The sequence below is a fragment of the Balaenoptera ricei genome, chromosome 1 (assembly GCF_028023285.1).
Source record: "Balaenoptera ricei isolate mBalRic1 chromosome 1, mBalRic1.hap2, whole genome shotgun sequence".
In the NCBI taxonomy this organism is placed as follows: Eukaryota; Metazoa; Chordata; class Mammalia; order Artiodactyla; family Balaenopteridae; genus Balaenoptera; species Balaenoptera ricei.
Window position 1 is genome coordinate 144392914 of NC_082639.1, and position 27990 is coordinate 144420903.

Below are 27990 nucleotides of genomic sequence, written 5' to 3' on the forward strand. Positions count from 1 at the left end.
TAATTACCTTCTAGTCTCTCTAAATAGGTATGAGATTCCAAGCTTTATGTTCCTTGATAGCTGTAACCAGCTTATGTAAAGCTGCTCAAAGTAGCTCCTATGCCCTATTTCTTCTTTCCTTTCATTCTGAAGTTTTCTGAATGACTCTAAGAGTCAACATTTGCATGCCCAATGGGTACTGAAGTGGTCCAGAATATACTGCCCCAAAATATGCCACTTTGGCGCAAGGATTACTTTGAGTTGAAGGAAATTGAAAAATCAACAGTTGCAGGAAGAGATCTCTGCCCGCCCCCCTTATCTGCTTAAAAGCAGGGCCTACATTTCCCATTGAGGAAGTCGCCTCCCACCCCCTCCCAGAGGAGAAGAGCACTCTTATTACCAGAGATGGAAAGTTGACAATGAGATGAGTTTGCATAAACAGACCTTACTAAAATAACTCTTATCTCCCAGTAGTTCCCACAAATATTTCCTAGTCACTTCCTCACAATTTATCATCCCTTGAAGAACAAATCCCTTTTCCTTTGTCGAAATGGTAAGCCCCTGAGTCTAACCACTTCTTTGAATTTCACTTCTATTCTGTGAACTCCCGTGCACATAAATAAATAAAAAACTGTGTGCCTTTTCTCCTGTTAATCTATCTTTTGTTGGTTTAGTTCACACTCCTGAACCTAAGAGGGTAGAGGGAAAGATTTTCCACCCTGGCGGTATTCTCAATCCTATAACTGCATTGGGTGTGAAATAGTTCGCTCAAAGCATGATCTCTGCCCTTAACGTAAATTAAATGAGATAACAGAGGTAGTGGGAGATTACATTGAGTAGGTGCTCAATAATAGTCAAGTGTGAATGGAAAAGAACTATCTTGCCTTTAGGCTCCGTTATTGGGGACTACCTCTAAATATTGGCTAGTTTTCAACACGCATAGGCATGGCTAATGAAACCAATATAGACAGTGAAAAACAGTATCTGTCCTCATTTCTTAATCTGGGCACTCCTCTTTTCCCCAAAACATTTTGCAGGTCTTGGGTATTCTCTAGAGAAGACAGGATCACAAAGAGTAGGCATAGTCTAGTGTAGTAAAGCTCATAGATCTTATTCATGGGGCTTTTGAGAATACGCAATCTGTCACATCTAATGCACAGACTTGCAGACAGACAACCTCACTGAACACTATTTACAAGAAAGTGGATAATTCACTTGCTCCCTGTGAAAATGTATTCCATGAAATAAGACCACAGAATCCAGATTGGTCAGTGTGATTCCATGGACACCTGACTGGTTGATTGACAGACTGATTAGTCTAAGAAGAGCCTTGCTCCTGAAGGGTTTCACGTGTTCCTCATATAACTTAGAACAAATTAAGGCCACTTGATAAAAATATATAGATTTGGAATTGAAACTACTTGAATGTTGTGCATTCTTTAAAGGTTAATAATGTCAAAATTCACAGAATTTGTGATCATGTGCAAAGTTGCTGTCATGGATTCTTAATATGATTATACAATATGTTTATATAGTATCTGACATTCTAGCAATCAATAACAACACTCGTATTTGTTGAGGGCTTACTCTGTGCCAGGGATGGTGTTAAGAGCTTATATAGTCTAATTATTGTAACAATCATAGGGTAGAAAACTTACTTTCCCCTATTTCACGAGTAATGGTGAAAAAACATAACATTTAATGAACACTTAGTAGGCATCATTCTAAGGGCTTTATGAACGTTATTTCATTTAAGCCTTTTAAGTAAAATGATCTGAAATTTGGAAATAAGGTAAAAAGACTCCATTATGAGTTTTCAAAGTTTTACACAGTAGTGTCTAACAACCTGTCTAAAGGCCCTATGACTTTTTAGGGGAGGTAACTTTGACTTTCCATTTACTATTGTTTGGGTCCAGGACTTGCATAGGTAGTTTTTAACTGTTAGGAAAGTGACATGTTACAAATGATTTTTGCAAATTATTTTTGTCTGATAGAAAAGATAACCACAAAAGTCATGGTTGTTTTCCTTGTAGGATATTAACCAGTTTTGTATCAAATGTTGCAATCTTATTACAGCATTCTTTCTCTTTTCCAGTGACTATGTATGTTTCTTATCTTCTTTTAAACCAGTTTTGCCATCCTCCTGGTTCCATCATTGTCAAATAAACCTTTGATACAATCCTTAAAATATATATGAATGTTTTTAACTTCCAGGAAACTATAATCTGACAATACTCATAGTGATCCTGTGAAGGATTTGCTAGGGACATTATCCCTATATAAAGTTAAGGAAACTGAGACACAGAGGAGTTAATTACTTGTCCAAGGACACACAGACAGCAAGTCATAGAGTCAGGATGCAAAACCCTTAGAATTTTTTTCTAAGAAGGCCAAGACATTAGAAGAGTTAAATAACTTCACTAATAAGACCCTGCTCTAGTAAGTGTAAGAACCTGGTTATTCTGGGTCTGACCCCATGTGCTTAACATCTGTGTCCTTCTGTATATCATGCATAGGTGTTGCAAGGTCTAAAGGAGGTGATTCACAAATGGGATGAAGGGGAATTTAAATAAATCTTAATTCTTCTCATCTTCTTTGCTAGCTCCACCAGGATTACATCATAAGAAACCAAAACCAAAATAAGACACAATGCAACAAAGCAAAAGGACAGTCCAGACACCACAAAAGTGACAAAGTATTTTTCTCTTCTATATCAGCATTTTCTCCCCCGTCAAGTCAACAAAAGAGATTGCTAATTGCCCAGAGTTCCAAACTCTTGGTTTTGCATTCGTTTCGATTTGCACTTCAATGCCATTAAGGAAGATTACTGGAAAATAATTTAGAGGATCAGTCCACTGCTGGTACATATGCCAGTAACAAAGTCAAGTTTATTATTCGACCAAGTGAATCAGTGTGAGAAGTAACTTTCTGGCATTTACCAAATAGAGATTTCTAGGTAGTCAGGAAAACACATGCCTTTTAAAAATACATCTGCCAGCCTGTGAATTTTGGGGTTTTTTGGAAAGACAGTGGAGTAGAATCTTTCCATTCTCTATATGTGCTCTTCCCATGCTCTATCTGACTTAGAGAGAGGGAATACATTTTTTTTTTTCATTTATAGGAATTCTTTATTATTCTGGGTACAAGTCTTTTGTTAGATTTTTGTATTTTTGAACATTTTATCCTCAGACAATGATTCTCTTTTTCATTTTTTAATGATGTTTTTAATGAGTGAAAGTTTTGAGGTATCAGCTCACACTGGTCAGAATGCCATCATCAAAAAGTCTACAAACAGTAAATGCTGGAGAGGGTGTGGAGAAAAGGGAACCTTCCTACACTGTTGGTGGGAATGTAAATTGGTACAACCACTATGGAGAACAGTATGGAGGTTCCTTAAAAAACTAAAAACAGAACTACCATATGATCCAGCAATCCCAGTCCTGGGCATACATCTAGAGAAAACCATAATTTGAAAAGATACATGCACCCCAATGTTCATTGCAGCCCTATTTACAATAGCCAATACATGGAAGCAACCTAAATGCCCACTGACAGAGCAATGGATAAAGAAGATGTGGTACATCCATACAATGGAATATTACTCAGCCATAAAAAAGAATGAAATAATGCCATTTGCAGCAACATGGATGAACCTAGAGATTATCATACTAAGTGAAGTAAGTCAGACAGAGATGAATATCACATGATATCACTTATATGTGAAATCTAAAAAATTGATACAAATGAACTTATTTACGAAACAGAAACAGACTCACAGACTTAGAAAACAAACTTATGGTTACCCAAAGGGAAAGGGGAGGGAATAAATTAGGAGGTTGGGATTGACATATACACACTACTATATTTAAAATAGATAACCAACAAGGACCTACTATATAGCACAGGGAACTCTACTCAATATTCTGTGATAACCAAATGGGAAAACAATTTGAAAAAGAATAGATACATGTATATGTATAACTGAATCACTTTGCTGTACACCTGAAACTAATACAACAGTGTAAATCAACTATACTCCAATATAAAATAAAAAAATTTTAAAAAAAAGAGACAATACAACTTAAACCAGGTTTGCTCATGCAAATGCACACAGGAAGGTAAGTAGCGTGAGGGAATCAGATGGGGATTCTGTGGCCTTCTTCTGACCAAAGCGGGCAGTCATTCCTTCATTCAGCTGATTATGGCCACAAGCTGACAAAAGCTCTGTGTTACCACAATATCCCATTTTTAAAAAGAAACCCAAACTTCCAAGTTTAATTTAAAAATTCCTGCTTGTAAATGTTGGCAATTATTTCAATTTGTTTAACACTCTGCCAACTAAACAAAACATATCTGAAGTCTAAATATGTAGCCCAGAGGTCCACAACTCCTGCTTTAAGTAAACATATTATGGGAAAATCTAGATTTATGCAGATGTCAAAAAGGAAGCATACTTATTATTTTAAAAAGACTCATCATAGGTTCCTTTAGAGAGCAAGTTCTTCTCTGTATTTAAAATATTACTAGGTGCAGGAAAGCTTAATTCTACTCTCATTTGGAGTAATATAAGAATTATGTAAAACACCTTATTTGCAGAGACTATCAAATCTTGCTTGACCTTATCCTCCTAGTTCTTTGAATTCAGAACTATTTTTTTTAAGATTTTTTTTTTGATATGGGCCATTTTAAAAGTGTTTATTGAATTTGTTACAATATTGTTTCTGTTTTATGGTTTGGTTTTTTGGCCAGGAGGCATGTGGGATTTTAGCTCCCTGACCAGGGATCAAACCCATGCCCCCTGCACTGGAAGGTGAAGTCTTAACCACTGGACTGCCAAAGAAGTCCCCCAGAACTATTTTAATTTAACTTAACACTTCACTCATTCAACTGATATGTACAAGATGGCCATTAGGTGACAAGAAAATTTCAAAGTGCTGAAAATACCAGCATTGATAAGACTCGGTCCTGGAAGAGCTTGTGTTCATAGGAGGGTAATATGTAATAGTGGGAAGAGTGTGGATGCCTTTGGAATTAATGAATCTGATTAGCATCCTGAATCTGATTGTCATTAGCTCTATTGCCTGTTACTGGCTCTATTATTATTCATCAGTTTTTCTTATCTGTAAAATGAAATAATTCCACAGATCTAAGAAGATCTCATCAAAGATATGTGAAAGCAGTAGGCAAATAGTAGGTGCTCAACAGTTAACTAAACCTTCAAAATTCACATTCTCTTCCTCTCTTTTTCTTAAATAGAAAATTTTGTCACAAGTGACATAAACCCAATTCGAAATGGCGAGGCAAAAAGGTGAGGTTTTGTTTTTGTTTTTTTTTTTAAGAATACAAAATAAAGCATGTAAGCAAAAGAGGACTTGAATAACCAAACCATTGTGGGGCCTGGAATGCATCAGGCAGGGAGGGCCTGGAATGCCATCAGGGCTCTCTTCTTCCACCTCTTCTGTTCTTTTACTACAGTTCAACTTCCTCTGCATGCCAGTGTAGATGCCATGGCTCATGTTTCATAGATTTTACTTCCAGAGAAGGTCCACCTCTTTCATTTTAGTGCCAGTTCGAAGAGGGCCAGGAAAGGACCCTGATTGGCTTGGCTTGGGCCAACACCCACTTGTAAAGCAATCATCCAGAGACTGTGGATGTGGAAGATGTGAACACATGGAAGTTCCCTATAACCACATGAGCACCTGGAGAAGAAACAGTTCCAAGAGTAAGGGGAGATTCTGGTCTCCTGAGAAGGAAAGGCTGTTGGACAGACACAATGGTCAACAATCTCAGCCCCTTAGGACTGGGTTCAAGACACAGGCAACTGAATTCCTTTCCACCAAGTATATCTACTGTAGGGGAGAACTGGCGGCCCTAAAGAAAATGCAAGTGCTTTTAGGAAGAGGGGATGGTTTTTGGGTAGTCAAAAAAGGAAAAACAACTACCACTTATTTGATCTCAAATTATGAGGTTCCACACTGATGAGTTGGGCCCAGGTGTTCTGCTCTTAGTTAGTATAATTCCCCAGCTAATGGGCCTTCTGGAGCCCTTTTCATCTCCTGTGTTCCCTGCTTACTCTGGGAGTTTCTACCTGACAATCCCACCAATCCTTAACCGTACAGTCCTCACCTCCTACCTCTCCTTGTGTGCATCTAATAATAGCTGACATTGAAGTAGTTATCAAATACTTTCCCACAATTATTTAATTATTTGATGTTTGTAAAAGGGACCTCCAAAAGGGACAGGATATATATTACCATCCTGTTTTATAAATGATGAAATAATCCCAAACCAGATCATGGTACTGAACTAAGACCTAAGCTTACTATATAATTTTTATGTTGAATCATTATATGCTGAAGCCGACTTGCTTTTTCCACTGGACTCATAAGTTCCTCTAAGGACTAGAATGTCTCCTGTTTTAAACCATGTTCCCATGAGCACTGAGCAAAGGACTAGATACATGTGTGTCAAGGAGATATGAGCTGTCAATAGATTATCCCACAGATACCTTCTTCACCTCAAAAGCAAGCCCACTAGGGGCAGGACAGGAATAAAGACACAGACATAGAGAATGGACTTGAGGACACAGGGAGGGGGTAGGGTAAGCTGGGATGAAGTGAGAGAGTGGCATGGACATATATACACTATCAAATGTAAAATAGATAGCTAGTGGGAAGCAACTGCATAGCACAGGGAGATCAACTCGGTGCTTTGTGACCACCTAGAGGGGTGGGATAGGAAAGGTGGGAGGGAGACTTAAGAGGGAGGAGATATGGGGATATATGTATATGTATAGCTGATTCACTTTGTTATAAAGCAGAAACTAACACACCATTGCAAAGCAACTATACTCCAATAAAGATGTTTAAAAAAAAAAGCAATTCCAAATTACAGGTTCGGAATGCTTTGGAGATGTCCCCATGTGATGCTTCATGAATCCAGAACCCCATGAACCCAAGTGTGGAGATAACATGCTGACCATCATCATTTCTAACTGTGCACAGAAAAAGTATCCCATGGGATCCCTCTCCCAGGCATTTGTAACATTTTTATTGCGCTATAATTAACATATTATAAACTATACACATTTACAGGGCATAATTTAATGTTTTAACATTTAAACGCTACATCAAGCCATCAGCACAATCAAGAAGTGAAGCCATCTAAACAAATAAACTCAAAATGGATTAAAGACCTAAATGTAAGACCGGATACTCTAAAACTCCTAGAGGAAAACATAGGCGGAACACTTTCTGACATAAATCATAGCAATATTTTTTTGGATCCATCTCCTAGAGTAATGGAAATGAAAACAAAAATAAACAAATGGGACCTAATAAAACTTAAAAGCTTTTGCTTAGCAAAGGAAGCCATAAACAAAATGAAGACAACCTACAGAATGGGAGAAAATATTTGCAAATGAAGGGACCAAGAGATTAATTTCTGTCATGTACAAACAGCTCAATATCAAAAAACCCAAACAATCCAATCAAAAAATGGGCAAGAGATGTAAATAGACATTTCTCCAAAGAAGACATACAGATGGCCAATAGGCACATGAAAAGATGCTCAACATCGTTAATTATCAGAGAAATGCAAATCGAAACTACAATGAGGTATCACCTCACACTGGCTCAGAATGACCATCATCAAAAAAGTCTACAAATAATAAATGCTGGAGAGGGTGTGGAGAAAAAGGAACCCTACTACACTGTTGGTGGGAATGTAAATTGGTGCAGTCTCTATGGAGAACAGTATAGAGGTTCCTTTAAAAAACTAAAAATAGAGTCACCATATGATCCAGTGATCCAAATCCTGGGCATATATCCAGAGAAAATCATAATTCAAAAGGATACATGTACCCCAATGTTCACTGCAGCACTATTTACAATAGCCAAGACATGGAAGCAACCTAAATGTCCATTGACAGAGGAATAGATAAAGAAGATGCGGTATATATGTACAGTGAAATATTACTCATCCATAAAAAAGAATGAAATAATGCCCTTTGCAGCAACATGGATGGACCTAGAGATTATCATACTAAGTGAAGTAAGCCAGATAAAGATAAATATCGTATATCTCTTATATGTGAAATCTAAAAATAATGACACAAATGGACTTATTTACAAAACAGATATAGACCCACAGAGAAAACAAAATTATGGTTACCAAAGAAGAAAGGAGGGGAGGGATAAATTAGGAGTTTGGGATTAACATATACACACTAATAAATATAAAATAGATAACCAACAAAGACCTACTATATAACACAGGGAACTATACTCAGTATCTTGTAATAATCTATAAGGTGAAAGAATCTTAAAAAGAATATATATATATATATATATATGTATATACATATATATATACATACACATAAACATATATATAACTGAATCACTTTGCTGTATACCAGAAACTAACACAACGTTGTAAACCAACTATACTTCAATTAAAAAAAAAATGTGGAGCCATCACCACAATCAAGATAGCAAACATATGTTTCTTTCCCCAAAGTTTCCTCCTGCCTCTTTGTAATCCTTCCCCCTTTCCCTTCTCCACATCTTTATCCCCAGTTTTATACAGGTGGAATCATACAGTATGTACACCTTTATTATTGGCTTCTGTCACTCAGCGTAGTTATTTTGAGATTCATCTGTGTTGCTATGTGTATTAGTGGTTCACTCCTTTTAATTGCTGAGTAGCATTCCATTGTATGAATATGCCACAGTTTGTTCATCCATTCACCTGTTGATGGGCAGTTGGGTTGTTTCAAGTTCAGGGCTATTGCAAATTAATCGGATATGATCAGTGAACAAGCTGTAGTATGAACATATGCTTTTATTTCTGGGGTAAACAGGAGTAGAATAGCAGGATCATATGGCAGGTATATGTTTAGCTTTTTCAGAAACTACTGTATTGTTTTCCAAAGTGATACCATTTTACATTCCCACTAGCAGCGTCTGAGAGTTCTACTTCCTCTATATCTTCGCCAATACTTTGTATGCTCAGTCATTTTCATTTTAGCCATTGTGAAAGGCATATAGTGGCATTTCATTTGGTTTTAATTTGCATTTCCCTAATTAATGATGTTTAGCATCTTTTCATGTGCTGAAGTGCCATCTGTATATAGTTTTCGGTGTAGTGCTGTGCAAATACTTTTCCCTTTTTAGTATTTGGTTATTTATTTTCTTACTGAGTTTTGAGAATTCTTTATATATTTTAAGACAAGTCCTCTATCAGATATGTGCTCTGCAAACATATTTCTCCAATGCTTGGCATTTTTATTGCCTTAATAGTGTCTTTCAAAGAGCAGTTTTTAAATTTTGGTGAAGTTCAGCTCATTGTTATTTTATGGGTTGTGCTTTTGATGCCAGACATTTGAACCTTTAGAAATCTGTAACTTAAAGCAGGACACTTTGGAAAATAAAGAGAAGGGGGAGATAAGGGATAGAAATGGATTTACTAAAATTAGCCAGTGATTTGGCTGTAGCTAGCAAGCCTTGTTCTAAACGGATTATTACAATGCTTTTATTCTGTGGGACCCACACACACACACAGCTATTTAAGCACTTTCTAGAAGAGATGAAAATGTTTCCAAACAGCATTTCTAGCTAGTGTTGTCACATCTAATTGGCTGTATTGTTTGCTTGGGTTTTTTTTTTTTTTTTTTTTTTTTAATTTTCTCCTCTGCTTTCTTCTTGACACAGACATTCAAAAGGTTAGTTTGTATTCAGAACACTCATGTCCAAAATATGGTCCTTTTGGCATTCCTAAAAGCATTCAGCCAAGATTGACTTAAAATCTGTGTTGATGACTTTAAGTGATCCTGAGAAGCCCATCTCAGCAACAATGGGCAGTGTTGGGAGTGTGATAGGTTAGTTTCTTGGAGTAGCAGAACAGAGGCTCTGTTGCTGGGGTTCCCTGGTAGAATCAAGGAAGTTAAATGGTGTTAGCACTCGGGTTACCATGAGCACAGCCTGGACCAATGCAGCAAAAACTCGGGAGCCGTGTGCTGCACCTGCACCAAAGGATCATGGGTGGTGTTTCCATCAGTTCCTGATGACAAGGACTACGGGCAGTGGCTCCCACTGGGGAGCACACAGATGCCTGGCAGGCACAAGGGCTGCCTGGCTGTGTTACAGTCAGTCACCCTGCCCTCCTCTGGAACCCGGAGGCAAACTCCAAAGCTCAGTGCATGCTCAGCATCTTGCAGCATCTGGCAGTGAGGTGCAGCGTCCTGGATGGGGTGCCACTGCCAATAGGCAACACCATCTCCGCCTGCCAGCAGCCTGCATAAAACTACAGACAGAATGCTCTCCAGTTAAGGTCTTCCTGCAGGGCTGCTGAGGCCTGGGATTTCCCCAGATGCCGTGACAGGAGCACGCAGTGCTGTGGGGCAGTCCATAAGGGAGTACACATCCTGTTTCAGAGTCATTTGCACTTGTACTTGATTGTCTGGAAATGCCCAGGGGCACAGTTACGTAGATTTTCTTTCTAAATTTTTATTGGAGTATAGTTGATTTACAATGTTGTGTTAGTTTCAAGTGTACGGCAAAGTGAATCAGTTAAACATATACATATATCCACTCTTTTTTAGATTCTTTACCCATATAGGTCATCACAGAGTACTGAGTTTCTCAGACCTCCATTCCTCACAGGAGCCAATTTTCCCTCGGGGGTGTGGAAAAATGATGTCTGAATGAGCAACAGTTCCTTCCCCACAGCTAGGGTTTACATCACCTGTTTTACTGGATTGCAGGTGAACAGGATGAATATATCATAGAGATTATCAGCTCGGAAAAGGGTTGGTGGAGAGGGAGAAGGAATAAAACCCATATTTCTGACTGACTGAAATAGAGACAGTGTAAGCAGGGTGCGCTCCAGTGGAAGCAAATAACTTTTTTCTGTCCAGAAAATAGTCTTAGAGCCCAAAAGGTGTTTCAGTGGGTCCTGCTATATCTGGTAAATTTCCTCCTAATCTCTGAGGTTTCCACCACAGTATTTAACTGAATTTGAGGAGGCAGCAGGGGCACTTGGCTTTTTGGAAGAAAAAAATTTGCAGACTCTGAGAGAATCCCTGCCCAAAAACCACAAGACATGAAGTTCCAGATAATAATTCTGGGGAAAGTAGTATGGCTGGAGAGTCTAAGAAAGGTGACTTGGGTGAAATAAGGCTAATCTTTGCAGACTTGGAGGACTTAAGGAAAGATGCCCGGTTGGGCTTCAGGTCATTGGGCTGCGGACCTCCCAAGGTGACTGGGAAGGAAGACTGGAGACCCTTATGGGAAAGTCACCTCCATGAAGGGGTCCTGTGGAAAGAAAGCAAATAACCATTGATTGGAGGCCAACCTGGGCCATATAGTGAGCCCAGGGAGGAATCTGAGCTGTGATTATCCTGCACAAGCTATAGGTACCATCTCACTTCATCCACACACCAACGTTGGGAAGTTGGCATCGTTTTCCCTACTTTAAAACTGATGCTCAGAGGAGTTTCCTTACTTCATTCACTTACCCTAACATTTACTGAGCAGCTATTGTGTCAGCACTCTTGACAGCCCCTGGAGATACAAAGATGAATGAAACATAGTCCCTGACTTTGAGGAACACATGTTCCAAGCATCCAGATTCATGGGGTCAGACATGTCAGCAGCAAAATTACAACGCAGTGCTCTGTAATATACTGTTTTAGTCTCATTCAATCTGAGTGACAATGGAATGTTACAACAGAAATAAGACTAGAGAAAGGAACAGTGGATTTGGTCTGAGCCAGTTGTGGAACGCTTTTCATAGGGAGCGACCTTGAATCACTTCTGAAGGACAAAGAAATTAACCAGGCAAAGGGAGGGAAAGTGCTTTCCAAACTGAGTTCTGAGCTACTACATCTCGGAATGTATTTTGAGCCTGGCTCTGTCTGATTGGGAAGTCTTTTTTGTTTTTCTGCTCCATCAGCTGCTAGGGTGCCAGCCCTGGAGATTCCTAAACTCCCAGGACCTCTCTGTCTCTGAGGGAGTGGGAATGGCTCCAGTCTGGATGGAAAACCACACTTCTAGGAGGCAGGTTAAGCTCTGATGATCCTGTTTTAATTATGCTCCTAAACTGGCAGATGATTATTTACTCCTTAGCTTCTGAGCTTCTGAGACTTGTGGGGCAGACCCTAAGCATCCCTGAAACTAAGATAAAGAACCCTGATTCCTTCCACCTTTCATGTGAGAGTCAAGAATAGTTTACTCCTCACAAAAATCAAATGAGTTACTTCTTAGCACCTGGTGGTTTTCTTAGTGGTTAATGAGAGCTAATATTTATTGAGCGCTTACTAAGTACTATTATTCTTAATTTTTACATACATAAACTCATTCTATATGTTTAGGTAGTTAAATATATTCCCCATTTGATATATGAGGAAATTGAGGCACAGAGAAGTCAAATTGATCTTGTATGGACTCAGGTACTTACTGAGACTATGGTGGCCCACCTTTTGAGACCCAGACCAGATTTGTTAAGTTACGAGAAGCTCTAGAAATCGAGATGAGAAACCTCGCAGCACACCATTTGAATCAGAGCTATGAAACAAATTTAGGCAAAGACTCTCATTTTTCAAATTTTGTGTGTGTGAAACCACCACAATTGCAGGTACCAAGTAGCTAGAGGTAGCAACCCAGAGAGACAGTGAGCAAAGGGCAGGGTAGCATTTCCATATGACTCAGGTGCCAAGGTATTGTATCTGATCAGCACTTAAGCCACACTTAGCTAACCTTGACCCTCAAGAGAATCTGAGAAGACTTCTGGTAGTGTAACCCCACTCTCCTGCCACATACACCTTGCCAGGTGGATGGTCCTTTGGGACAGTTTCCTCTTTTTTCACACCTTCAGGGTTTCCCTTAATATCCACTGAAATCAGCAAAGAGCAATCTGCTCCAGGTGCCACGAATTCCCCTGAGGAGGGCTTTGTTATGACTGGTGTTTTGTACTCATTGGACATCCTGTCCTGGGCATATTACTTTTTGTATAAGTAAAGGCTTCTTGACTCATTGACTTACTGACTTCCATCTAGAGGGAGCAACAAAAGCTTCTGCAAGAGAGGGCAGCGTCTGTTAGGTAAACAGTCACGGATCAAATTCTGACTGTTGGAATTCTTTTCAGGGTTTAAAACTCATGTACCCCCAAGGGATTTCTCAACACCCCCCCCACCTCCAATAAAGACAAGGATGTTAATTCCTTCCTAGTTGCCCTTGGCTTCACTCCTGCTTTTCTTCTTTCCCCAGACCCAGAAAGTTATTTTAAAATGGTAAGTTTTATCATTATTCAGGTGTCAAGGCCAACAGACCAGAAAATGATTGCCATTGAAAGGATAGTTGGTTATACTCACAGACCACAAGAGAAGAGGCCCCATGGGGGGGGGCCACTTGGAGAAGCACCAAGGTGAGTTAGGAGGCAGAGAGAACAGGGAACACATGGGGGTAAACAGGTGAGACAGGGAGAGCGGGCTTAGCACTGGCTAATTTCAATAATTTCAGCAGGTTCTGGGGCATAAACTGTTTCTAGTTGTCTGGTACCTGGCCCTGGGGTGATTAGAGCCTATAGAGGAGGTGGTTGGAGGTGAGGGCTGTGGACTGGTTTATTTGCATAAGAAAACCATGCTTATAGGCCAGTCTTTTACTATCTCTTGGAATTGGCTAACCCTGGGAGGGGCAGTCCCTCCAGGGTCAGCAAGGCCCCAAGATGCCAAAGCGTGAAACCCAGAAACTAGAGAACATGGTATTTACAGAAGGGAGCTGCTGGATTCTCCTCTGTCACCTCTCTCCAGGGTCCTGCCTTAGGTGGCTTTTACCAGATTGAGAGGTGTTCTGACTCATCTTGGTAACACTCCATTTTCTTTGGTTTGCATATAAAAATGAAAATATCCAAATTCAGCAGTAGATTTGGAATTCACACATCTTTGTATGTGAGGCTGGTTTCTCTGGATCAAACATAATTTCCTCTTTTGAAGAAAGATTTTTAAGTCTCTCTAAGCTGCTGAAAATGAGGTTGTGGATCCCTAGGTCATCTATGAATAGCCAACTTGTTCAACCAGTTGTGGGTCAACTGCTGAGAAATCAATCAAACCCAACAGCAGCCAGTCCACGCCAATTATTTTAATAGTTACAACAATGAGGTTAAGGCCACGTATTCTTCACAGTAGTTGTCAGTCCCAGCTGCAAATTAGAATCACCAGGGGAGCTTTTAAAACCTACCAATATTTGGGCCTTGCAGCATATTAATTAAATCAGAATCTTTGAAGGCGTGGCCTGGGTAACAATATTTTTCAGAAATCCTCTATGTGATTCTTATGTTCAGCCAGCATTGAAAACCACTGTCCTGTATCTAACTGAATTATTTAACAACTTGACAATGGGTCATTAGAATAGCTGGTTAATACTCAATGGATGTTGTAAAATTAAAACTTTGGATTAATTTGGAACCATCTTGATTTTGTGACATGGAGTTCTTGCCAGTCTCAGGCACTCAGTGTCTGCTGCTTCCTGCTTCCAGAAACTCTAAAACGTGTCTACCTTCCCCCCTATGCTGCCTTGGTGGACTAACCAGACTGGACTGAAAGAGTGTCCTATTATTCCCTTTACCCTGTAAAAACAAAAGATTATTGGAGGCTCTGGTAGACTCTAAGAGGCACATTTTCACTTCTTGTGCCATTCCAGTGAGAAATTGAAGACCTACCCTCCAGCCAAGAAGGACCTACCTTACATTCAAACTGATGGAGTTTGAATGCAAGGCCAAGAAGGGATTGAAGCATCTGACTTTGGGCCAGGATACCTGTTCTTCCAGATCCCTGGCAAGGCTCTTTGTACTCCAATTATTGAGAGAAGCAGTAGAGAACAATTTACCCAAATCAGTTCAGTCCTGCAGCAGTTTGTGCTTCTTTAAGTACCTGGAAGAGAAGGGTCCCCCTCAAGAATCCTCATGTTTATCATAAAATCTTGGGGAGCGGCGGATGGTCCCCAGGGAACTCTATACCTGGATGCTGAGGTGTCTTAGCAAACCTTTCTTCTAGAATCTTCTGTTTCAGTGATCCCATCACTTACAGAGTGCGAAACATTATTTTGGCTGGATGTTTAGAGACTGATTACGGCAAACCCCTTCTGAATACTGCAATTTTCTCTTGCCTTGTTTAAGCATCTGAAATAATCATTTTATTGGGGGAACAGAAGTATCCAGGCACAACTTAAATGGGTTTTCTCAAGGTCACTGAGAGGCCGTCTTCGGATTCTCTTACATAAGATGTCATATGTATAAGTAATGATCTCAATGATCATGGAACCAAAAATATATATAGTTGAGAATCTGTAAAATAATAATGGTAGTAGCAATAGTAATTCCTTAACGTATCATGATTTATAAAGCATTTTTCACAGCATTGTTAATGATAGCTAAACTTTAATGAGAGCTTACTATGTGCTAGGTGTTGAGCCATTTACATACATATTCACCTTTAATTTTCATAAAAAGTTATGGAAGTAGGTGCTATTATCCCTACTTTACAAAAGGGAGGGAGAACAGGAGGGAGGATGAGAGGGAGGACAGAACGAAAGAAAGGAAAGAAAGAGAGAGAGAGGGAGGGAGGAAAGAAGAAAAGGAAGAAAGAAAGGGAAGAAAGAAAAGAAAGGGGAGAAAGGGAAGAAAGAAAGAAAGAAAGTAGGAAAGAAAGAAAAGAAAAGAAAGAAAAAGAAAGAAAAGAAAGAAAGAAAAAGTTAGTTAATTGAAGAGAAGTTAATAACTTGGCAAAGTTTTCTCACTGATAAATGGTGGAGCTGGGTGTCTAACTTGGGTGAGTCTGACTCCAGAGCTGGTAATGTTAACCACCCAAATGCCTACAGGGGCCAGGCAGGTGATATAAAAAGGGGGAGGCCAGGTATAATATAAAACTCTCTTTAGCTGGAGCCTCTATTCTTCCAGATCTCTAAATGTAGAAGAGCTCTTGCCCTGGGATCTCTTCTCTACCCACCCTCACTCCATAAATGATATCATCTAGTCCTATCTATCTACCAAGGACTCTCCAGTTTTTAGGTCCGTCCCCAGCCTCTCCCACACATAGAGACCCATATATCCAATGCCTTTTGTACTTGGATGTCTAACTTAAATTTAACATGGACAAAACCAAACTCTTGAGTCCTCTCCCTGGAGGCCTATCTTCTCTACCCAAGCATTCCTTGTCTCAATAAATAGGCCAACATTCACACATGGGCTTAAGCCAAAATCCTTGGAGTCAGTCCCACTTACTCTCTGGCCCTATAATCAGTCCTCTAGCAAATCTCAACCACCCTACCCTCCAAGAATATCCCAAATATGACTCTCAGGAAAACAGAGTGTATGACCCTCACAAGTCCTAGATAGTGGGTTACCGCATGCCTTTCAGGGGTACAGGGGAAGAGCCAAGTTTTGGTCAGGTGACAGTAGATAGGGTAAGAGAGCTTAGGCCATGGCCTTTATTGGGGTTTCTGCAGGAAAGGCAAAGGAGGGTAAACAGTTTAGGATTGGTAGTTTGAATAATTTTGGCAGGTTTTAGGCTATTGGGGTGGTCTTTAGTTGCCTGGTGCATGGCCCTGGGATGATTAAGGTAGAGGAATATTGCCCCCTGGGGTGGACAGACCAGATAGAGGAGGCATGGCTCTGGAGTGGTTAGTTTGCAATCAAAGGCCTGCTCCTGGCTGAGCCCTTTGCTGTCTCTAAGAATTGACTAGCCCTGGGAGGGGCAGTCTCTCCCCAGTCAGAAATGTTTGTAAGATGTCAAAGCATCATAATATACGAAAAATACAAAACAAATATATAGCACAGTGCTTCAGCCCCCAACCCAGATTTCTATTTCAGGAAGCTGCCTATGCCCTCAGACCCTCCTAGGAGCAACAGGCCCTGCCTCCCCCTTGCAAGCCCCTCTTGGGGAATCAAGACCTGCCCCTGAATCCACAGGGAAGCTCCGGTCCTATTACTGAGAAACAGATGTCCCAGCTGACCTGCTTAGACTTCATCAGGCCTCCCCCTACTCATTAGGATACCAATTCTAGGCTCCTGCCCTGCCCACCACCTGCCCCAATAGCAACAATAATATTTCTAACATTTTTGGAGCACTTACTATATGCCAGACACTATACTAAGTACGTCATATTTATTACATCATTTAATCCTTCAAAACAACTATATAAATTGGGCACTATTATCCTCATGTTAAAATAAGGAAACAGAGGCTTATGGTAATTAAACAACTTGACTAAGCTCTAAGAACTTAGGTGTCTGAGCTGCCAAACCTCAGTCTATATCAAGCACAGCTGTAGGTCAGGTCTCTAAGCCATGTGCTCTACTGGCAGGGTTTCTTAAGTATAGCCCTGGGAGTCTCCTACATCAGAATCACCAGAGGCACTTGTCAAACCTATAGATGCCCCAAAGTCTGGGGATGGGGGCCAAAAATCTGCATACTCAACAAAATCCCAAAGGAATTCATATGCACACTAAAGTTTGAGGAACATCGCTCTAAGCCCTATTGTCATGGCCAAGTCTGCTGAGAGTGAACTGATGCCCTCCCCTTAGAGGTAGGATTCAGATCTTTGCAATGGGTATGTCTTCCTTACTCAGCTGAATGCGGATCTTCAAGTTTGTTTCTGATATAGGCCCTTTCTCCGCTTCAGAGGGTGAACGGCCAGGTGGCTCTTCAAGCCCTACAGGGGGAGGGTGGTATCAATCATCTCGACAGGACTACATGGAGGTGGTAGCTTTGCAAATGGTTTTCCCTAGTTTGACCTTCAAGGCCAGGCCCAGAAGTGCTGGGGCAGGCTTCAGCAAGGTGCTGGGAGGTAACATAATATCCATGCTGATTTATAGAGGGCCTGTCTGCTCCCTGAGTCTGGGATGCTATGTATCACAGTAAAAACTCAATCAGCCCCCAAGGGATGGAGGCAGCCAGGTCCCTAACCATCTCAGATCAAAGTGTTCAGATGGGCACAGCTGAGCAGCTAGGGGAAAAAAGGATAAATAGTGAATAAATTTAACCTATGTCCAAGGGCCAGAAATTGACTATGTACGAAACACCCTCAGTACAGAAGAATGAAATTTTGCCATTTGCAGCAACATGGATGTACTTGGAGGGTATTAGGCTAAGTGTATTAAGTCAGACAAAGACAAATACTGTATGATATCACTTATATGTGGAATCTAAAAATATACAACAACCTAGTGAATATAACAAAAAAGAAGCAGACTCACAGGTATAGAGAACAAAGTAGTGGTTACCAGTGGGGAGAAGGAAGCAGGGAAGGGCAATATAGGGGTAGGGGATTAAGAGGTACCAACTTATGTATAAAATAAGCTACAAGGATATATTGCACAACACGGGGAATATAGCCAATATTTTATAATAACTATAAGTGGAATAGAACCTTTAAAAATTGTGAATCACTATACTGTATACCCATAATTTATATAATATTGTACGTCAACTGCACTTCAATTAAAAAAAAAAACAAAAACACCCTCAAGAAGTAACCTGATGGGGCTTCCCTGGTGGCGCAGTGGTTAAGAATCCGCCTGCCAACGCAGGGGACACGGGTCTGAGCCCTGGTCCAGGAAGATCCCACATGCCGCAGAGCAACTAAACCCATGCATCACAACTACTGAACCTGCGCTCTAGAGCCCGTGAGCCACAACTACTGAGCCCCTGTGCCACAACTACTGAAGCCCACGTGCCTAAGCCCATGCTCTGCAACAAGAGAAGCCACAGCAATGAGAAGCCCGTGTACCACAACGAAGAGTAGACCCCACTCACCACAACTAGAGAAAGTCGTGCGCAGCAACAAAGACCCAACATTGCCAAAAATAAATAAAAATAAAATAAATAAAAATTAAAAAAAAGAAAATCCCCTTCTTTAAAAAAAAAAAAAAAAAAAGAAGTAACCTGATGGATTAGAGTCTGTAGGCTTCTGTCTTCATGGTACTTGTAGCCTAGGTCTCTTAAAGCACTTTGAAGAGGGTGAGTTACTTCTCAAGGCAGCATAGTAGAGCCTGCAGTGGAAGGGGCACCTGGAACTGAAGTCAGCCTCCCCTCAGATCGGGGGAATGAACTGACTGTCTGACAGTGCTGGGCTAGGAGCTCCACCCCTCTGTTCCCCAGCTCTGTAGCCTGGTGCTTTTACAGAACTTCACAAAGCACCTCCATAAACACTGTCCCATTTGACCTTCTCAAAACCCCAGTGGGCCAGGCCAGGCTGTGTATTAGTTTCCTAGAGCTTGTCATAATGAATGACCACAAAATGGGTGTCTTAAAACAACAGAAATTTAGTCTCTCACAGTTCTGGAGGCCAGCAGTCCAAAATCAAGGTGTTGGCAGGGTTGGTTCCTTCTGGAGACTGAGGGAGTATCCATCCCATGCTTTTGTCCTAGCTCCTGGTGGCTGCTGGCACCCCCCTGCCATTCCTCGGCTGATACACCTATCACTGCAATCTCTACCTCAGCCTTCACGTGGCCTCTCTGGGTTTCTCCTCTGTGTCTGTGTCTCCTTTTCTGTTTCTTATAGAATAACTACCATTGGATTTAGGGCCCACCTAATGATCTTGAGATCTTTACCTTAATTACTAGGCTTGCAAAGACCCTTATCCAAATAAAGTCACATTCTGAGGTTCCAAGTGGACATGTTTTAGGGGCCATTATTGAACTCATCACAAGCTGATATTATTCTCATTACATAGATAGGGAAATCAAGGCTCCAGGATGTTAAATTACCCAAATCACAAAGTGGTGAAAGTGCCAGAATTGAAGAGAAAGGACATGGCACACCATGTCTCTGGGGATCCTCTGAGGCATTAGGATTCTCAACTATTTGCTTTAGCTAGACGGGGTATCCCAAGTTAGGTGCTGACTGTTAACTGTAAATGAAGGAAACATCTCTGACTAAAAATTAACAGGTAATGTCAACACCAAATCACCTTTACATACTTTTCTTTGCCTAGTTGCTTTCAACAGAATTTCCTTCTCAGTTTGTAGGTGGTTTCTTTGAAGCTACTGTCTCTGCAAATGCACCTGTTTTCAAGTTATTTACTTATATTCATGTGTCCAACATTTATCAAGTGCCTATTATGTGTCAGACACTGTTCTGGGCAGCACAGATACGAAGATGTGAAAGACATAGCCCCTGTTTTCTGTCTGGTGATGAACACAGGTAGGTGTTTAACAGACTGTTTCAGTCCAGAACAGAGATGAGGGTAACAGGGGATGTTCCAAATACCAAGAAAAGACCGAGGATGGGATGAGTAATTGTACCCAAGGACCAGAGGGCAGGGTCCAGGAGGTGAGCTTTTATGGAGTCTGGAAAGAAAAGTGGTGTTTCTTCAGGAAGACACATGGGGAAAGGATTCTAGATCAACAGAATAACATGTGCAAAGGTAATCACAAGTTAGTAAGTAGGGCTGTGGGGGGAAGGGGGAGTACCTATTAAAGGGTTGAAAAGTTAAGCAGGGGCCATATGGTTACTAGCCTTGTATGGTAAACCTGGCGTTCAATTTTTATTCTAATCCACAGGAAACCACTGATGAGCTTTAAGTGGGGTGAAGTGTGTATGTAAATAATTTGCATTTTTAAAGGAGCCAGCAGCAGAATGTAAAATATATGGATAGAGGCCTAGATTGGAGACAAGGAGACCATTAAGAGGCTTTGCAATAGTCCAGTTGTTAATGGTTAGAGCCTGATGCAATATATGGCATTGGGGATGGAGAGGAGGCATGAACTAGGAAACTTTGCTGGGGCCCACCCTGACGCACCCCCTGCCTTCCCAGGCTGAGTTCCTGTCCTCTTTTTTGCCCCTACAGCACTCCTGGCATAACATATTGTTCACGTATCACATTACACCATATATTTGGTTTACAAGTCTGCTTCCATCATTAATCATGGGTTTCTTGAGACTGTGCCTTATTCATCTTTGTTTCCCAGAACTGAACAGAGATGTCCAATAAATACTTATTGACCAAATTTTTAATGAGGCAGAACCAACAAGAATTGGTGATCAATTCGATACAGGGAGTGAGGAAGAAAGGAGGAATCTAGAATGACTCCAATGGGAAAAAGATGGTGCCATTACTATTAAAGGCTGAGGAGTTTTGGCTGGCCTGGGCTTATTGTTACTATTGTTAGTTCTTCGAGGAAAGATCCCTCATCAGACTCAGCTGTACTGCATGTCATAAATACCTCATAAATTTTGTTAGCTTGAATTATCTGATGGAGGGAAACCCACCATCTAATGGCTAAACATCACTGGAGTGGGATTCAGAACTGAGTTCTACCATTGATTCTACTCTGCCACACACTAACTCTCTGAACTCAGAGAAGTGGTCTAGCCTGTCTGCCTGGATAACCATGCTCGCAAGCCCAAATGCTTCAAATACCACCTCCTCCTGGAAGTCTGCCATGACCTCCCATTTGATTAATCTCCACTTCTTCAGATATTCATAGCCTCCCCCGACTCAGCACCCTCACATATCTCATGGTACTTTCATCACTCTCCACTTTTTATTATATTTCAGGATGTGCATATCCCTTCATAGATTAAAACTACCCAGAGCAGGATTCATAGCAAATTCATTTACCAACAGTATGGAGCATGATACCATTTTAAATAATTTTGCTGAATGAATGAAACTCATTAAGTGATAGAAAATGGAGCTTGAAGACTCCTCCCAGCTTTTACATTTATTTGACAATCATTGCCTGGTCTGGGGGATGAGCCTGGTGGCAGGGGAAGGAGAAGAGGGCAGATTTCTAGGGGAAAAGGACTCAGCCAAAGCGTCTTATAAGCCAAAGCATCCCACAAGAAATCGCAACCATTTCCCTGATGCTCCCCCAGCTTGGAGAATAACAGAGTGAGCATCTGGCCCATTGACTCTGGAAAAAGATCAAAGAAGACACTCAGCACAGGCAGGTTGCTGGTTCCCTTAAAGCCTCTGAGAATTTTCTCTTCCGACGTGCCCCTTCTAGTCAACGAGGATGCTTTCAATTTACAGCCTACGCAAGCCTTTAGTTTGGCTTGGGTGGTCTATTCAGCGTCCAATTATCTGAACAAACTGACAAGGATTCCCTCAAAAGGTTAGGGTCCCATACCCCGCTACCCACACGGACCGTCTTGCAGAGGCCTGGCTGGAGCCTGCCCGGTCAACGAAAGACGCCCCCTAGCGCTGCTCCTAAATCAGCACCGGTGGGGGCGGTTGACGGTGCCGCAGTCTCCTCCTTGCTGGGAGGTCTCCCATTGGTAATGGACTAAAATACTCAGGTCTGCTGTGACTCATGCCCGCCTTACACTTGCCTAATTAATTCTGGCTCTTAAATTCCCGCTCTCTCGTCGGTGAAGGCGGAGGAGTGGGAGCCAGGAGCTCCAGGCGAAGTTGTGGCAGGGCCAGCAAAAGGCCAGGCAGCCGGGGAGGGGCTCCTCCGGGAGAGGGGTGGGCAGCTGGAGCCCTCTGGGCTCTCCAGGGAACGAACGTGCCGGGGACGGCTGACTCTTCTGCAGGCTTGCTGGGGAGGCCTGGGCAAGGCAGAGGTCCAGAGGGGCCTGCAGGAGGATGCCAGAGGCTGGGGCCTGCCTTCTTGCTATTGATCGGCATCAGTACAGATGCGCTCCTGGCAGCTCTGCATTGCTAGGGGAAGTTGAGGATCTGACACGTCTACGCTGGGGGCGGGACACAGAAGAGGAGGCTTCCCCTCTGCCGCATGATCTGGGTCCGACCTCTTGCTCCATTTGGAGGTGTTTTGATGGGGCTAGAGATGTAGCAGGATACTGTCGAGGGATTTTAGGCCTCAGAAAGGAGCGGTTTTAAAACTTCTGTATACATTAAAATCATGCAGGAAACTTGTGGAAATGCAAATCCCTAGACTACGCCCCTCAGAGATTCATTGCAGGTGTTATAAGCTCTACAGTGATTCTGATGTAAGCAGTCCTCACTCAGACACTCCAAGAGAGAGAGTTGGACCAAATGGCCATGGCATGACAAGAGCAGCGCTGACAGCCTCCTTTGATAACGCTGCTCATTTTCTCTCCCTTCTCTCCAAACTCATGGGGCAGAACCCCAACCCCAGATCCATTCAGTTCCCTCCACCTTGGACTCCATACTGCTTTTGGATAAACACATTCACACCTGGGCAGGCCAGTGGTCCTCAGAGGCAGGGCCTCTAACTCACCTGAGCTATGACCCAACCATCACACTGTGTCACCTCCCTAACCTATTTCCAAGGATGAGTTTTTACATCCCTTTGCCACTTTCCCCAATTCTGCCTAGACCTCCTGGCCACCCCGCTCTTCACAAACAGCTGTAACTTCCACTTCACAGCAAAATAAAGGTCCTGAAGTCGGGCATCCATTCTCTCCCAAACCTACCTAGAAACATATCTGCACAAGCATCCACCCTTCCTTCTGGTCTCAGGGGAAGAGATCTCAGTCACTCTCCATCAGTATCATCAGGACTCCTCTTCTCTCATCTTTTCTTTATTGGCTCTTAGATGTGAATATGTGTATTCATGTCCAAGGCTCTTCATCTTAAAAAGTATCCCTCAACCCTATGCCCTTCTTTCACCATCTAGAACTTCTCTTCACCAACTTTTTGAATAGGTGGTTTTACCTCACCTATCTCCACTTTCTACCTCCTCTGTTTGTTATACTCCAGGTCCCCCATACCCCCCACTATCTTTCTGAAATTGCTCTCAGCAAGAGAGAAAATTATTTTCCATTGCCCAGTACAATTGACACATTTCTCTCCCTACCTCACCTGGCCTCCAGGCAGCTCTTGAACCTGTTTGGATCACCTTCCTTGAAACTGTCTTCTTCTCCACCCACACTGCCTACTGGTTTCCTTCCTGTCTCTCTGACTCCTGCCTCTCATTTTCCTTCCCAGAGTCCTTTCTTTACCTACCTCAAAAGAGCACTCTTTCCCTGGGTTCCACTCTCACTCCACACACTCTCATGGCTTCAACCACCATCCCTATCCTGATGTCTCCCAAATCAGTATTCTGAGCCCAGATCTGCTCCACAAACTCTGCTATATGTGGCTTATTGGATGTCTCTACTCAGATGCCTAACAGAGAGCATTAATACAGGTCCGAAACATTTAATATAGGTCTGAACTTACCATTTCTTCATCCCTGCCATTTTTACATCACATTCTATAACTTTTCCTATATTTTGTAACACAGTGTTTCTCTAAGTTTAACACTTATTTTTATATCCTGGCATTAATGTCACCTTTCCAGAGAAGGTTCTCCAACTACTTTACATAAAATAGCAATCCTATCCTACCTTCTGTGAAATGCCATCCCCTAATCCTGTTTTCTTCATAGGCTGTATTGTTACCTAAACATTATTGTTTATTGTACATACTTGGTTTACCCTCTCTCTATCCCACTTAAAGGCTCTACAAAGGCAGGGAGTTTGTCTCATTCACTGCCGCATCTCCAATATCTAGAATGATGCCTGGCACATAGAAAATATTTGTTGAGGGAATGAATGAGAATCCCCTGGGGTGCTTTCAAAATGAAGACGCATGGGCCCAGCTTCACCTACTAAATCAGAATCTCTAGGCATGATGTCCAGAAATTAGCATTTTAAAAAGCTCTTTCAGTTAGTTCTTGTAAGACCTATTTCCTAACAAGATGAACGTCACTACCACTGGCCCACGGAACTGCACATCGTCCCTAACTCAGCCTTCACCCTTACTTTGCAGACTTGTCATAAGCATGCCCTATTCCCCTCTCTCCTTGTCATCTTGTCCCATCTATTCTAATGCTTTTGACATCACCTAGATGTGTATCCCCCTTTTGTATTTGCCAATATCACTACCTTCACACTTTGTCAATTACCTAGGGATTTTTCTAATTGATATCTCTACCTCCAGTCTTGACCTATTGCAATCCATTTTTCTATCCTTCCCTCCGATTGAACTTTCTAAAATGCAAATATAACAACATCACTCCCCGATTAACAACCTTTGATCCATTCCTTATTGCCTCCGAAATTAGGCTCAAATTCATTACTGTGTTCCAGCTACCACATTTCTCCAGTGTCCGCCTTCCTGAGCGAACATTATCCTCTCTACTCCGATTAAGCCAGACAACGAACACAACCCCATGTTAACCATTTCCCTTCATAGTTTTGCATATTTTTAGTTGCTGCTCCTTCTGTCAGAATGTGTTTTCCCCTGCTTTTCTCCCTAGCCAAACCCCAAGTAGTCTCATCCTCATCAAGTTTGGGTCCTTGCTCAGAACCAAGTACACTTCTAGGTCACAGCTGAATTGGAGTGTTTTCTCCCACTAAACCATGGACATCCTCAGAATCTACAAGCAGTGGTGTGCTGGAGACAGCTTGCTTCAGCTTGGGAGGGTCAATTGGGTGCATCTCCTCCCAATTTCACATTTACATTGGTAGCTTGTAATCAGCCATGGTGGGAGTATTTATACCACAGAAATTGGCACATGCTACAAATCGAGAGCGTTATTAAACATTAACCAGCATGCCACTGCCTACAGGGAAACATGCCTAACACACAGTGCACACTCAGTTCAATCAATGTTTGTTGGGTGAGAGAATGAATGTATGAGTGAATAAAAGTTTTAGGAGTCAAAATATTCTTCTCGAAATTTCCAACTTTATGTTTCTTGTACAACACTTTTCTCACCTATTCTCTCTTTCATAAAGATGATCTTTATATAAATAGATGTCATAAATATCATATGATATCGCTTATATGTGGGATCTAAAAAATATGATACAAGTGGACTTATTTACAAAACAGAAACAGACTCACAGACTTAGAGAAGGAACTTATGGTTACTGGAGGGGAAGGGTGAGGGTGAGGGATAAATTGGAAGTTCGGGACTGACATGTAATACTGCTATATTTAAAATAGATAACCAGCAAGGACCTACTGTATAGGGAACTCTGCTCAATATTCTGTAATAACCTAAATGGGAAAAGAATTTGAAAAAGAATAGATACATGTATATGTATAACTAGATCACTTTGCTGTACACCTGAAAATAACATAACATTGTTAATCAACTATACTCCAATATAAAATAAAAATTAAAACAAAACAAAACAAAACAAAAAAATAGCTGTCGTGTTTTCCTTTTATTCTATTTTTCATACCAAAATTCCTTGACCCCTTGAGCCATTCCTCAGGGCACTCACCACACTGGTGATGTCCCTGGAGACATTCTGGTGTATCAGGGTTCCTTTTTAAAAACTGTAGCTCCCAGATGTGACACAATGCTCTAGGGATGGTCTGACCAGTGCTGGCTACAATAGAACCATCAATTCCAGTAATTGGTGTGTGGTGCTTCATCACAGAAGCCCAAGATGTGAGCTGTGCTCTCACATAGACACACCCATGGGTGCACACATGTACATACAGCCAACTCCATCATACATTTGGACACTAAGTGGATGTTGAGACAAGTGCCAGTTTTCACATATATCCTTAATAATTTTAGCTTATTTTTTTTTCAGTCTCAGTATTCCAACCTATTGAGATGTTATTTAATCTTGATTCTCTCATCTCTCAATGTTATTTTTCCTTCTTTGACCTCTGGGTTCTGAATAATGCATCCGCGATTCTTCAGTAGGCAATAGAAGAGAAACCACAGGAAGGAAAGAAGCCAATGTGCATCGAGGAATGCCCTCTATGCATAATGTATTAAGCAAGATATTTTGAAATACTTTGCCTCTTTACTCCTAGTAGCAACCAGCAAGGAAACTGTTGACAGTACCATTTTAACAAATGGGGACTTCCCAGTGCTTCAAGGAGTTAAAGAATTTGTCCAAAGTTGAAGGGGAGGAAACAAGATGGCAGAGTAGAAGGACGTGCTCTCACTCCCTCTTGTGAGAACACCAAAATCACAACTAGCTGCTGGACAATCATCAACAGGAAGACAATGGAACTCACCAAAAAGATACCCACATCCAAAGACAAAGGAGAAGCCACAATGAGATGGTAGGAGGGGCGCAATCACAGTAAAATCAAATCCCATAACTGGTGGGTGGGTGACTCACAGACTGGTGAACACTTATACCACAGAAGTCCACCCACTGGAGTGAAGGTTCTGAGCCCCATGTCAGGCTTCCCAACCTGGGGGTCTGGCAACAGGAGGAGGAATTCATAGAGAATCAGACTTTGAAGCCTAGTGGGAATTGATTGCAGGACTTTGACAGGACTGGGGGAAACAGAGACCTCACTCTTGGAGGGCGCACACAAATAGTGTGACCATCAGAACCCAGGAGAAGGAGCAGTGACCCTGGGGGTGACTGAACCAGACCTACCTGCTAGTGTTGGAAGGTCTTCTGCAGACGTGGGGGGTGGCTCTATTTCACTGTGGGGACAAGGACACTGGCAGCAGAAGTTCTGGGAAGTACTCCTTGACGTGAGCCCTCCCAGAGCCTGTCATTAGCCCCACCAAAGAGCCCAGGTAGGCTCCAGTGTTGGGTTGCCTCAGGCCAAACAACCAAAGGGAGGAAACCCAGCCCCACCCATCAACAGTCAAGTGGATTAAAGTTTTACTGAGCTCTGCCCACCATAGCAACAGTCAGCTCTACCCACCACCAGTCCCTCCCATCAAGCCTCTTAGATAGCCTCAACCACCAGAGGGCAGTCAGCAGAAGCAAGAAAAACTACAATCCTGCAGCCTGTGGGACAAAAACCACATTCACAGAAAGACAGACAAGATGAAAAGGCAGAGGGCTATATACCAGATGAAGGAACAAGAAAAAACCCCAGAAAAACAACTAAATGAAGTGGAGATAGGCAACCTTCCAGAAAAAGAATTCAGAATAATGATAGTGAAGATGATCCAGGACCTTGGAATAAGAATGGAGGCAAAGATCGGGAAGATGCAAGAAATGATTAACAAAGACCTAGAAGAATTAAAGAACAAACAAACAGAGATGAACAATACAATAACTGAAATGAAAACTACACTAGAAGGAATCAATAGCAGAAT